Genomic DNA, 324 nt, shown 5'->3' with positions numbered 1-324 from the left:
TGGTATGGGGAGGGAGGTGGGAGGGGGGTTCAGGATGGGGAACACATGTACACCCGTGGCAGATGCATGTTTATGTATGGCAAAACCAATACAATGTTGTAAAGTAATTAGCCTCCAACTTAAATAAATAAATTTATATTAAAAAAAGAATAAAACAGTCATTGTTGAAATTCTCTCAAGTACAGAAAACTATACAGAGAAAATTAAAATCTCCCATAACTGCACCCCAACTGCATCATGTGTTAACAGGTAGGGAGATGAAAATGTCTGAGAACAGCAGAATGCAACAACGTGGATATTGACAGCTTTGGAATTATTCTGTCT

General features: G+C 38.0%; 1 protein-coding gene across 6 annotated transcripts in view; it reads right to left on the bottom strand.

Annotated features, from left to right (window-relative positions):
- PRLR (prolactin receptor) overlaps positions 1-324 on the bottom strand; it is a 140,523-nt gene that overhangs the window by 71,584 nt on the left and 68,615 nt on the right. The gene's annotated exons all lie outside the window — the stretch shown is intronic.

Source organism: Bison bison, unplaced genomic scaffold (genome assembly GCF_000754665.1).
Source record: "Bison bison bison isolate TAMUID 2011002044 unplaced genomic scaffold, Bison_UMD1.0 scf7180017864331, whole genome shotgun sequence".
In the NCBI taxonomy this organism is placed as follows: domain Eukaryota; kingdom Metazoa; phylum Chordata; class Mammalia; order Artiodactyla; family Bovidae; genus Bison; species Bison bison.
This window is presented reverse-complemented; position numbering and strand designations above follow the sequence as displayed.